Raw genomic sequence first — 13,547 nt, 5'->3', positions numbered from 1 at the left:
TCACACCCCTTGCCATCGAGAGATCGTGACATGAGCCAACACACATAGCTGCACAAATTTTGAATTAAATCAAGAACGGAGAGTAGAATAAAAATGCAAGAGGTAGAACAAACAAGTTTTTCCCCTTCATTTCTTTTCTGCACTATTCTTTTGTACGTACAACCTAGTCATGTGCCAAGATCGGCTTACAGTTGGACCCCAATTGAACACCCTTATAGTGTTATAGGTTTCGCAGTGCCCATGTTCCTCCTTGCATAGTACGCCAAGGTTTTTCCCCTCATCTTGCATTAGGATTTCGATGCCTCGCCATGAGGTCGCTAACTGCTTTCTTCCCGAGGAAGCCTTGCATAGTACAACATGTTTTTTTGTCAATTTATCCTTGCCCCTTTCAGATCGTTCTTGTCTTCATGTCATTACTATAATCGCCTACTTTGCCGAGTTTCAAGGGAACTCAGCAGCGCATTTTCCGAGTTCCACCCTCGACGAATGGACTCAGTTGACTGGGTCGACAATCATTAATATTGTCGAGTTCTTTTTATCGGGAGCTCAGCAAAATGTCATATAACTACTGCCGAGTATGTAAAAGGTAGAACTCGTCAAACTGAGGGTGACGGACGGGATATACCGTTAATGGTGATGCCACGTGACACGCATGCTTGCAAAGTTCTTTTTGTCGCCGAGTTTCTTTTAGGCACTGGGAAATGATGATGTTTGCCGAGTTGTTCAATACTACCGAGTTTTATTATTGGTGTACACAACATATGTCGTCCACTACCGATCTCCCGATAAAAGAAACTCGACAAACCTTGAGAACTTGGCAAACACAATTCCAGTAGTGTGTCTAGAGTGTTGGATATTTCAAACTACTCCCTCCGCCCAAAAATACTTGTCGCTCAAACAGAACGACACTGAAGTAGCAGCATTTTAGATTAAAAAGGAGTCAAATACACCACCGGTGCTTAAACTTGGCGAGGAAAATCACTTTAGTACCAAAACTAGCGGCATACATTAAACTGGTGCCACAACTTGGCTCATCGTGCAAATAAGATGTAAAATTCGTTTGTATATGCATGTGGCACTGCCGAGGCATGACAGTGATGTGGGGGCTCATTTTCAGTATCGGGCGATGTAGACCAGGTGTGTGGCGTGTTTTTTTTTTGCAAAAACACCCCTGACTTTTATTTTTCATGCAAAAAAGAAAACCTGACAGTTGCGGGACCCGCCTGTCAGCGAAAACGCACAAGTTTTGTTAGAATGAAAAATTACATGCTCGAGGAATCAAACCGTGACCAAAAGCAAACTGATGCGCACAGCTAGCCAACCCACCACGATAACGCTTGATGTCCTATAAGCATACTCAGTTCTTATATTAAGGACATAAATTAAGAGTTTTAGTTCCAACAAAAAAAATATGCGGTCATGAGGGTTCAAACACGGGACCCGAGGCACACAAGCTGACGGACCTGCCACCCCAACAAAGGCATTTTAGTATCTATATCGAATTGTTACTTTTTGGGTCGCGCTAACTGCCACACGTGTGGTGCGAAGGGAGACGCACCACACGTCTCTAATGTAAATAGACTGCCATCTCATCGCATGCATGCATGCAGGAATCTTTTTAGATTTTTAGTTTTTATCTCTTAAACGAAAAATCCGATTTAGTTTTAAAGATCTCGTCGAGACGGATTTAATGGTGAAAACGGATTTTTAGTTCGCTTTTTTATTTAGGAGATACAACATTTTTAAGCCGAAAACCAAAAAAAAATCTGCTGATCTCATCTATTCATACGTGGCAAAATGAGTGGTGGTGGAGGCGTGTGAGTGATGTGCAAACGCCCACACGTGTGGGCGTTAACATTTCCATACTTTTTATGTCTACAACCGACCGCACCCATGGGCGAAAATAGACTGCCGTTAGTGCGGCCCATTTCTCAACATGTGTTTCGTTTTTCTTCTATTTTGGAAAATTGTAAAAAGAATACGATAATCCTAATTATAAATAATATACATATAATTGTACATACATCTTTATTTGAGAATCTGCAGATGACACATTAGGTTCATTTTTTTCCCATACATATATTTGTTTTTATTTAATTTATTTTTCAAAACACACAAACTTTATCAAAACACATACAAACTTTTAAAGCAAAATTAAAAAAAAATTAGCATGAAATTTTTATATACTAATGATTATTTTATTTAAAAACTTGTAAAAGTTTGAACTTACAAGTATATATATAATTACTTTAGTATTTCTATCTTATATGCAAACACTTTTTAAATTTATACAAACATTTGTATAAGTGGTAATCGAATTTTATGGATTTTTGTTAAATTAATAGGTGGGCATTTTTTGGAATTAGATGAGCATATTTTTGTGTAATTTATTTTATTTGTATGTATATTATTTGTAATTAGTATTTCAATATTTTTCACAAATTTCTTAAAATGAAAAAACACAGTGTGTTTTAGCCCATGAGTGCGGTGTATTAGTGAGAAAATGGATAAAAATCGCAACAAGGATCAAATGAATGTGGATGCAGTGGCCAGCTCATCTTGTTTTTTGCCCAAGTCGCAGGTTCAAACCCACACGGCAGCATTTTTTTGGAATTATTAAAATTCTTAATTTATGTTGTTTATGGAAAAAATATATAAGAAATGTGTATCCACCTAGGTCATCAAATGGTATCGATGTAGGGTAACTAGCCGAGCGAGCGGGATTACTCAAAGTCGCCAGTCTGAATCTTCAAGGGTGCAATTTTTCATTCTAATGTAAAATTTGTGATGTTTCCCTAACAGGTTGGTCCCATGCCTGTCATGGTTTTTCCCTTGCGGGAAAAAGATTCGAGGGTGTTTTTGCAAAAATAACACGCCACAACCCTAGTTTACACCGGGAGGTCACTGACAATGGGCCCCACGCCACGCTGTCACGTCTCGTCAGCTCCGCATGCATATTCGAACGAGTTTTGCACCGTATTTGCACACCCAAGCCTAGTTGTGACACCAGTTAAATGTATGCCGCAAGTTTTGTCACTAAAGTGATTTTCTTTTTACCAAGTTTAAGAATCGGTGGTGTAATTGACCCATTCAAAAGTTTCGTAGTCATACATATATGTGTTGGTGTCGTCGAGGGCGGAGCCAGAAAATTTAGCCATTGGGTTCACTCATTGACTTGGTGTCATGATTTGATACAAATTAACTATGTGTAAAATCTCATAATCAACATCTTACAACAAGAGTATAGCACTAAAACATAACATCACGAATAAGGGCACGAAGTACCGCATTTAATGCACTTTGCCTACGGCCCATGGGTGGCCTTGAATTATCAGAGCATCTCTAGTGGCTTGTGCAAATGGTGGTCTATACCAAATTTAGACTACCACATGCCAAAAAACGTCTTCAATGGCTTCTCTATTGCGTTGTGTAAAATTTAGACAATGTCCAAACTAGCTACCCGTCGTCCACATTTGGACAACCAAGCCACAATGTCTAAACAAAAATGTTGGCTCATGAGCTCAGCCATTCACCAATTCGGAGCAATTGGAGGACGTCGGCAGGGAGGCGGTCGCGCCGGCGCTGGACACGGAGGTCGTTGCGCCTGGACCGCCGCCTCATCAGGGTTGAACCTGTTGCTATTGTTTATTTCTCGTAAATTATATAGGGTGTTGCTAGTGTTGAACCTAAAATAATTTCGCGGCTGGTTTATTTTCTCCTTTATATGTCTTGCGGATGAAAATAAATAAAATGAGAACAACTCATAAATGACCAACATAAGATTTTTAGAAAATATAGCTGCTATAAGATACTATTAAAATATATGAAAGAGAATATAGACATCATGTATATAGACAATCCGCTGGAATACTTAGGTTGTCTAAAATAAAATCTTTTTACACCATTGTGTATATGTAGATATAGACTATCAAATTTAGACAAGCCACTAGAGATGCTCTCACATCATTATCCGGATCCTCGAGGAAACCCTTGAACCTGTGTGATAGGACGATGACGGTGCCTTGGTGTCGTATTCATCTTCGAGGGCTTCATTTTTGGAGTTGGGCATTGCCGAGTGTAGTGGAAGGCGATAGTGTTGGCGTCAAGGCCTATGTGGCAATGACGATGGGAGGAGCGATGTCGGAGATGCGGCAAATGGTTGAGGTAGTTGGCTCTTCTTCGGCATGTCAGTAGGATTGCCTCGGCTTGTTTGTTTATGTGAAGTCGAATCTGCGGTGGTGGGGTCCTGGTGGCATATGATGCTGGACAACAACTGGTCCGCTCGGTGATCTTCCACGGCACCAGCCTTGCCTAGTTCTCTTTCGTTGTTCTTCTTTAGAGTCGGAGTTGCGATGTCCTGTCGCAGGTCACTGAGTTCTAGAGTGATTTTTCGTATGACTCCACATGGCCTTTACAATGTGGGTTGGATCGACAGGTGTCTTTGGTGAAGTCCAAGTTGTTTGTCAAGGTTTAACGATGGCAATGTCGTCTTCTAGAGGAGTAGTTATGACGACGATGCCTGCATGTTGTCTTGATGAGGCCTTATTTGAAGAAGTGTGTGTGAGATATTTGTGTGTGTCGCTCAACGGTTTGCGATGGCTTTCATCCATTTTTTCTTTAATTAATTGAATAACTCTCTTGTACTTAATTAATGGTCAAGGCAAAAAATGAAAATGCCTCCTTTTCCAAAAAATTAAAACCGGATCTGTGACCTCTTTGAGAATCCCCATTTGATTGTTTAGATCAATCAAAGTACGCAGAATTAGAAATTAGAAAGATAGGGCGTTGCACAACAGAGAGAAGATGACTAGATGTGATGATGTGATATCGATAGTCAGCTCCGCCTTGTTCTAGTCAGCCTCGCGTTGTCACTTCGTCGCTGCACGAAACCTCGAACGGGCCTTTCACAAAGCCGATTCACTTTGTGGGCCTTTGGCCTTTCCATTGAGCGTTGCTTTCAAAATTGATGGGGTCATCCCTTATTTTTTGTTGGGTTCAGAGCACATACGTATCTCTATAGCATACGTGACAAGGAAAACCCGTTGGGTTCAGTTGAACCCAATGCCAGTACGCTAGTCATGTTGGACGCCGAGTCGGCTAGTTGTCGGGACCCCGATCCTAGGCCACATCGATCTAGCATGTAACACATCATATCACTTTGCGGCCTCACGCACGGTATTCCCACGGGTGCCACCTTACCTGGCCCGGGACCGTTTGCGCCTTTTGGCTCACATATATGATAGCGTCGCTAGCATCCATATGACAAAGAACCCGGGCCGACATGGCTAGTCGTGAACCCAAAGCGGCACAGACCTATGGAGACAGGCATACATGAATCACATCGAACATGTCGGTCATCAACGAGTGATTCCGGGCTGTAGCACTGGGCTAACAGGACTCGGGGGATCCCGGGCTGTAGCAGGCTAGGCAGGACTCCGGAAATCACCGCGTGACATTTCCCCGAAGGGACAGACATAGGGACGAAGTGAAACACATGCCGGCCAGTCAAGTGTCCTGAACAGTAGTGCTGGGCTAGCAGGACTCCGGTGATCCGGGCTGTAGCGGACTACTATCGCTCAGAAGCACTAGACTACATTTCCCCATATGATAGGCTGCCAAGGGTAAACAACTAGATAGTCGGATCCCACACATACCAAGCATTTCAATCATACACACAATATGCTCGATATGTGTGAATACAACATGGCATCACAACATAACTCTACAACTCAAGTATTTATTCATTAGGCTTCGAGGAGTGAGATATTACAAACATGGGTCTCATGACCCAACATACAGAGCATACAAGCAACAAGCACATGCGGAAGCTTAACTTGTCTGAGTACAGACAACTACAAATGAAAAAGGCTGAGAAGCCTGACTATCTACCAGATCCTGCCGAGGGCACAAGATCGTAGCTGAGGTATCAAGCTAAACGTCGAAGTCCACGCGGAACTACTAGCGAGACTGAAGTCTCTCTGCAAAACATAAATTAAGCAAACGTGAGTACAAAGGTACTCAGCAAGACTTACATCAAAACTAGCTACATATGCATCGGTATCAACAAAAGGGGGTGGTGGAGTTTAACTGCAGCAAGCCAGCTTTGACTCAGTGGCTAACCTGAACTACGATTGCAAGCAACTCTTTTGAGGTGGCGCACACGAGTCCACATATTCACCAATCAATACACCACTATGGATCCGCTCCCGTCTCCCTACGAGAAGGCCATCCATAGCACTCACACTTATCTTGCGAGTTTTAGAGTATCCACTTTCATTTGTCTATGAACTGTTATAGGCAACCCAGAAGTCCATTACCGCGGACACGGCTATTCGAATAGATCATTTATAACCCTGCAGGGGTGTACTTCGTCACACATGTTTCCACCACTTAGCGTCTGCACACGACATGTGCTCGGCAGACTTCAAGCGAAAGCCGACGTGGGTGTAGACCACGACCTGACTAACCACACAAGTCTCTAGTCCAGGTTTATCGCCTATTCGGGTTCCATCCGCAAGGAGATCCGGCCGGAGTTTCGCTCACAGCCCCAAATGATGTGTGCAGTGTTCCCGAGACACCAAACGGGCGCCCGGTACACCGTGCCACAGTGTATCTACCGCATCATAGCCCACCCCTAGGGTCAGCGCTATGCACGGCCGCCAACACATATCCTATAAACACCAGAAACTAATTGCAACTCCTAGACAGAGGACGAGAGGGGTCAGTAAGTCGAGCGGGGTCATATTTCAGGGCCCAACGTGTGGTAGTAGCTGTTTCATGGATCACAAACACAGAACTCAGTTCCTGAGGACGGTTTCAATGAGACAACCCACCATGTACTCCTACATGGCCTCTCACCGCTACCTTTACCAAAACGTGTTCACACACTTAGCTCACACACAATAGGACATGTTTACACACCTCCGATCCATCCCCGATGAATCAGACCTGACTCAACTCTAAGCAATAGCAGGCATGACAAACAAGCATGAATGAGTAGGCACATCAGGGCTCAAACAACTCCTACTCATGCTAGTGGGTTTCATCTAATTACTGTGGCAATGACAGGTCATGCAGAGGATAAGGGGTTCAACTACCGCAACAAGTAACAGATGAATCGTTGTTGTCCTAATGCAGTAAAAGAGAGCAGGAGCGAGAGAGTGGGCTTGTATCGGAATGAACAAGGGGGTTTTTCTTGCCTGGCACTTCTGAAGATATCATTGGGTCTTCATCAGTGTCAACGATCACATCGTCGGTACAACGTCTATCGAGAGGGGACAAATACCGGCAACAGAGAAAGAAACACAATCAATGCAATGCACAGTATGATGCATGATCATGACATGTCAATATGCTGTGGTTTGAGCTAATGCAACTAGCTATGATTTAAATGAAGTTGGTTTGAGTACAAAATTCAAATTCCAACCCCATATATGATTATTTAAATGCCCTTTATTTGTTTTGTCCAAAACAGAGGACAAACATTGTTCAAACATGCATGAAAATGGTACAGATGGATTCCTTGAATTTTTCTGATAATTTTTCATATATAAATTATTTCATTTCGAGTTACGGTTGAATTTCTATGATTTTTAGAAGTTTTAACTATTTTCTGGAATTTCTAAATCATTTCAAAATAAGAAAAACTAGAAAAGCATTTACTACGTCAGCATGACGTCCGTGTGACGTCAGCAAGTCAACAGGGTGCGTCCGGGTCAAACCTGACCAGTGGGACCCACTGGTCAGTGACTAATTAACTAACTTAAGTTAATTAGAGCCTGGGCCCGCATGTCAGTGTCTAATTTACTTAACTAAGTTAATTAGGACTAACTAAATCTAACACTAATTAAAAAGGGGCCTGGCCCACACGTCAGTCAACCAGGGGAGGTCAAACCCCTGGTCAACGGGTTCAAACCCGCCGGACTTGGTCCACGGCTCGACGCCGGCGAAGCCCGAGACGGCGGAGGGCTCGGGATTTGCCCACGGTCGATGGTTTGGCGCGCCGTTTGCGGCTACGGATTGCTGGCACACGCACGCATCCATTCCAGCAAGCAGCGGTAGCTGGGATGGCCGGAGCTGACGCCGACGAGCTTGGCTACGGTGGCCGGAGTTCGGACGTCGACCGTTCCGACGTCGCAGGGCACGAGAAGAGCGGCGGATGGTTGCTCCGGTCCCGTGGTGACGCGCTGAGCGCGGTGACGCGCTCAGTTTCGAGCTCCAGTGGGCGTGGCCACGGCGGTGAGGAGCTCAGGCGGTGGCGCGATTTGGTCGGCAAGGGGGCGACGGCTACAGGGCGTAACGAGCTCGGGGGAGAGGGATTTTCGACGCGGGAGCTCACAGTGAGGTCAAAGCGGAGCTCAGCTGGCTCAGGGACGACCGGGAGGCGACGAATTCGTCGATGGAGTCCGGCGGCCGTGCTCGGGGAAGACGACTTGTGGCGGCGATGTGGGGCTCCCGCGGTGGCGTGGCTTGGGGTGGAAGAAAGAGGGGGTCGAGGCAGAGCTCTCGAGCATGTTGGATGGGCTAGGAAGGTACGGTGGTCGCGGCTACGGCCAACGGCGGTGATGGGCGTGTTCGGTGGCGTCGTAGGGAGAGAGCAGAGGAGGGAGAGAGGTCCAGGGAGAGCCAGAGAGGGTCGAGGGGGCCGCGGGCGTCTCCGTGGCGCGATTAGGAGGCCAGGGAGGCTGCCACCGCGAAGCAGGAGGTGGAGACCTCCGGTGTGCGCTGCTGCTGGCACGCAGCTGCTTCGGGGCGAGGGGAGGAAGACGACGGGCGAGGTGCTGGTGGGCTGGGCCGCTGGTGGCCTGGCGCTGGGCCAGGTAGGTCCAGGTAAGTGGCCCAGTGGCCTACTCTCTCTCTCTCTCTCTCTAATTTATCTAATTCTGTTCTGTTTTCTAATTTGCAGGTTTGTTTTGAATTTGGTTTTGAAGCCAAATCAATTTTGTTGCTTCTGGAAATATTTTTAGAAGCTAAAGGAATTAAACCAAAGCTCCACAAAAATATTTCAGAATTATTGGACCTATATTTATTTAATAGTAAATATAAATCCAATTCAAATAGCTATTGATTTAATTCAAATGCCCAGAATAAATATTTCTATGAATCCAAAAATATTGGTTTGAATTTTACCTCTTGCCAATATTTTTATAGCTTAACAGGAACATTTTATTGGGTTATTTGAAGCAATTTTTAATGTTGATCATTTTTTTGAAATGATGTCTGAGGCTTTCAGCTTTCCCCAATTCAACTTTCAGAATTTAGACATGATGCATGATGCTCACTCAGGTAAATAGCTACAAGCAAATTCTAGGGCTGTGACAACTCACCCCCACTAACAAAAATCTCGTCCCGAGATTCAAGACGTGAGGTAAGAAGACAGAGGGGCACAACTAACACGGTCTTCACGATCCAGGTTGCATCTCATAAGGTTGTTGATCCGATCACCATCATTGTCTTGATGTCTTGCTCTGAGAACTCCAACCAACATGACAACGAGAGGGAAGGGAAAACTCTAGAAGGATCGATCTTCTCGAAGATCGAACAACTCAGGATCAACTCATGGAGTGAGACATAGAAACATCTCACGAACTAAGAGGCAAAACTTGCATCAGGAGCGATAGAAGAAATAATTTGACAAGGATTTCAAAGTAGCGAGGGAAATTGCCATGATTCTAAAACAGGGCACCTCGGGGAAGGTGACTCGAGGAACTATTCCCTTAAGTGGCAAAAAGAATTACTTTTGATTCAAAGATCGTTGAAACTCTTCATACCAGCTTAAGGCAATTTACAATCAATCTTTTGAAGGAGTTTGAAAGAATGACATACTCGGACTAGAATGGATGATGTGGACTACCTTGTTGAAGACAACGCAATGGATGATTTTTGCTTATCATCAGAAATGGATGAGACCCATGGTAAGTCCACTTTTGAAGATGACCATGAACAACAACTACTGAGGTGCAAGCTGGGAACAAAATGCAAATGTTGGGAATGATTCTAGTAACTGGGGAGAAGGTTCACCGGCAAAGGTGATTCCACCAATTGGATGGCTATCGAACAACTGAGAGAACGGAGGCACATCCCAGTTAACGACAACAACAGAACCTAGTGCCTGAGCGTGCTCTCAAGAACTTGAGCATTTCCATACTCATCAAGGTCTTACCAACATCCATGTCAAGGATCCTGGCAACACAACATACCACCATGATGAATGGTGATGGATAATGCAGATGCAAAGGAAGATAACACTTTCTCAGATTTCACCTTAGCGAAGCCAAGGAAACAAAATCTGGATGATCGATCGAGAGACATTTAGCACTCCGCTTCTAATGTTCTCCTTGATGTACTGGTTACCACGGTCATGCTTTAAGCATCGGCATAGCCACCAAGTAGTGGTCGGACTTTGGAATACAATAGATCCATAAGGAACAACTTCTGGAGTAAATCCTACGAAATCCTCATGGGAATGTGGCCAACTTTCTTCAATCGAGATACTACAATAATAGGTCTTCCGGCTGGATGTGTTGGCCACGACATCCACTTTACCGGTTATCGAGAGACCAGTATTATAGTTCTTGGAAAATGCTCCAACCATCATATCTGCCTGAGATTCAGATCTGGTTGGTGACAGGATATTCCAGACTCATCGAGTCTAGAAACAAAATGAAAGTTTGCAACACAAATCGTCGAGATGACATTGCGAGATTCTCGGGGGAATGAACTACGGTAGTAAGCTCCAAAACATGAGCCGGTTCTGCTACAAGCATGTGAACACGTTGTCCTAGACAAGCATGGTCACCTGGTAGTCTTAAAATGAAACACTACCGAGTTCAGGGGGAACCATCAACGAGGATATCGAAGTCCTTGCGTAGGTCTAACCCTTAAGAAGAAACTTCTTCTCCTTGAACAAATCAATCAGTGGCTTGGTGTGCTAGGGATACACATATAATGAAGATGATCAGTCTATCAGACCATAGAATACTTCGCACGTGCATGACTAACTTGGGACGATTCCAAAGGAAGCAAAAACAAACTTTCTCGAATTCACGGCGGCAACTTACATCAGATGCACATGAATTAGAGGAAGTCACATCTTTCAACCAGACATATGCTTCATGATCGGGACATGAGGGCAATGCTTATAAAGTTTCCAACACTAGCTGGATGTTCAACACAATCATGGAGGAGACAAAATGCCGCTGATGGGCTCAACAACAACTCATCGTAATTTCCATATCACTGGACTTCCACCACTATGTGAACAATGTGATAGTATTGGTCAGACCAAAGATATAATGGTGTATGCTCAAGGGACAACCGTAAGTAAGAAAACATTACGAACATCGTTGGTTCTGATTTTATTTGACGATAGCCCACACTCAAATCAAGGTTTGGACAAGATAATAGATCCAACAACTGATCACGAGGACCAATTGGTGAAGATATCATCTTTCTTCAACACACACTCACACAAGGATATCCCTTAGGGATGAACTAAGTCGGACAAGTTTTCATCTTCCAACTCTCCAGGTTGTTGTTAAGCTTAACCAACTAGCTCAGGGGTATCCAACACAGATTCTTGGAGAAAAATGGTTTATTGAAAAACCAACTTGATCACGAACTCAACATAACAGTCAGGTGACAACCTGGTAACACTTCCGAGAAGATATTCGAAAAATCACGAACCACCGGTATGTTATTAAGCTCGAGAACAATCTTGCTTTTCAGGGCAAGACGATATGATCAATGAGTGAGGGATTGGCACAATCCTAACCCATTGATCGAAGTGTGCACCAGAAATATGGACTAGGTAGCACGATCAATCTTAGAATGATGATTTGATAACCAACACGCTAAGAATGAGAATAGTGTCCATTAACTACCAAGCAACACAGTTGCTAGGAGTATTGATTTCACACATCACGACTCACGTGCCGGCATTCCGGTTACAATAACACGGGAACCGAGGAATGAACAATGATGGTAAGAAGTATCACTGCGTCAAGAATTCATGAGAGAGGTGCAATTCTCACGACGCTCTTGACATAAAGTGGGCAATACTTCAGGGTAGAACAGAACAAAAGCTAGATTGGCATTTTGATCTGCGGAATACAACCACTTTGACCCGATCCCAGAAATGGATGAGGTACTGGAGTTAGTTTCTCCTAGTCATTCCGAATAGAATGGCTTGACGGACCACAGAAGTAAAAGGCACTGATGAACATGAATGCACGACTACTTCTGACTATCAAGTGATAGACGAAGGTCGGAATATAACTGAAGGCGGGAACAACTCAAGGAACATATAACTTTCTGAGTGGTGGATGCATAGGTTAGCATGTCGAACGAGTTCAACATATTTCTTCCGGATAACCCATGCAGAAAGGTAGAACCGGCAGAGCCACAATATAGAATGGAGAACTCATCAAGAGCACTCTGGTTGTGATCCTTTGGTTCAAGAACTTCTGCCATAAGTGGTTCATAGTATTTGGAAGAAGGAAATACCACAGACCTCGTGGTCTATCGCAAAGGTTACTAATATCTTAAGGGAACTAGCAAATACTAACGACATGAAGCAGGTAGGGTGAGTCTCGGGTTCAAAACCCAGGAATAGGATGCCTACTAACTAAATGGCATCACGGAATGCTTTCGAGAATGATGGCCAGAATCATCACACTGGGAACACAAAACATGGTTCGATTACTAGGTGATCCTCTAAGACACCTAGGGTCATAATAATAGTTCCAACATATATGTCGAGGTAACGGAGTACCTCAACTCACCATTAGTGTGGTTAATCTGACCCAAAAGGATATCAGAAATGGAAAGAAAGGATTTGCAAATGCATCAAACTATTTAGAAACCTGGGATGACTCGGACAACATAACAGCTATAATTGCTCAAAAAGATTTGAGACAATATGCAAAAATGGTGGCATAACCACTTAACAACATCATGCCATGGTTCTGGTGCCAGCTATGAACATATGGAAGTAGTAGGAACTGAACTGAGGCTTGAACTCAACAATCCTAGGCAACTACGGTTTAGTAACACGTCATCCTGATAGATAGATGAGGAGGCCTAATTCTTAATCCCCGTCGAAAAGAAGAGGTTGACTCAGATCAGAAGGGCATAGGGTAAAGGAGTAAAAAGAGCCTTACGTTCCCTTCCCCAATCAATTCCCTTACATAACTAAAGCATTTCTAGACTCAACTTCGACCAGTTTGGCTTGGTAATCCTACAGGCAGTCAGGCTCTGATACCAACGCTGTCGGGACCCCGATCCTAGGCCACATCGATCTAGCATGTAACACATCATATCACTTTGCGGCCTCACGCACGGTATTCCCACGGGTGCCACCTTACCTGGCCCGGGACCGTTTGCGCCTTTTGGCTCACGTATATGATAGCGTCGCTAGCATCCATATGACAAAGAACCCGGGCCGACATGGCTAGTCGTGAACCCAAAGCGGCACAGATCTATGGAGACAGGCATACATGAATCACATCGAACATGTCGGTCATCAACGAGTGATTCCGGGCTGTAGC

The sequence above is a fragment of the Triticum urartu genome, chromosome 7A (assembly GCF_056163025.1).
Source record: "Triticum urartu cultivar PI428250 chromosome 7A, HENAU_Tu73, whole genome shotgun sequence".
Lineage (NCBI taxonomy): Eukaryota > Viridiplantae > Streptophyta > Magnoliopsida > Poales > Poaceae > Triticum > Triticum urartu.
The sequence above is the reverse complement of the archived record's forward strand: the minus strand, read 5'-3'. Positions refer to the sequence as shown.